We start from the raw sequence: 813 nt of genomic DNA, 5'->3' as shown, positions 1-813 counted from the left end.
TAATCTCGTTTATTTAAATATAAACCTTTGTCGGCTTTATTTATTTTATTTTCGATAGTGGATTTTATGACGTTTATATATAACAGGAATCCACTGTGGAGTAGATGGATAGTAATATGCATAATAATCCAATCCCAAAGGTTTTTACACTTTGTTGTAAGGCCGAAATACAAAAATCATAGTTTTCAAAAACAACTAGTCCTTATGATATTTTAAGAATAATCTTAATTCGTAAATGGGAGCCAGAGACCACCTCTTCAGGCTCAAATTTAAAATTAACCATATTCCTAATATAGCGGAGACAGAAATACATTCATAATGGCTGTTTATATTTGTCTATAAACAAGAAAATAAATTTCAAAAAGTTTAAAAATGGTTGTGAGAGGTTCTTCATTATTTTAACTCGGTTAATTTACAAATAATTTTTACAAAATAAATCAAGTAATTTCTGTTTAATATTTAAAACCAAACTTTTACAAACTACGCAAAGCTTTAATTTTATTTTACTTACGCATGCTTTATTTCTAGGTAAAATTTGAAAATTAAGTTTTAAAACAAAAGAAGTAACTTAGAAGTATAAGAAACTTTTATTTTAATGTGAATTTTTTTTTATGAATTTAGTTTATATAAACTTCGATTGAAATCTTTCTAAATAAACGTCTCATCTAATTCTCTTATGAAAAAGAAATGTTATCTCTTATGCTAAATTTTCTTATGCAGAAGAAAACTTAATTATATCTAGGTTCTTACTGGGTATTAAATCACAAAAACTGCCGTTTGTTTATTATTAAATTCTTTATACCCAGAAAATAT

At 25.1% G+C, this 813-nt stretch overlaps 1 long non-coding RNA gene across 1 annotated transcript in view; it reads left to right on the top strand.

The window, feature by feature from the left end:
• Positions 1-39, top strand: part of LOC105847032 (uncharacterized) — a 1,195-nt gene extending 1,156 nt beyond the window's left edge. Inside the window, exon 2 of the long non-coding RNA XR_010638062.1 lies at positions 1-39. This exon is cut by the window's left edge and continues 241 nt beyond it. This is a non-coding gene — a long non-coding RNA (uncharacterized LOC105847032).
• The last annotated feature ends 774 nt before the right edge of the window (positions 40-813 follow it).

This window comes from Hydra vulgaris, chromosome 04 (genome assembly GCF_038396675.1).
Source record: "Hydra vulgaris chromosome 04, alternate assembly HydraT2T_AEP".
NCBI lineage: Eukaryota > Metazoa > Cnidaria > Hydrozoa > Anthoathecata > Hydridae > Hydra > Hydra vulgaris.
The sequence above is the reverse complement of the archived record's forward strand: the minus strand, read 5'-3'. Positions and strand labels throughout refer to the sequence as shown.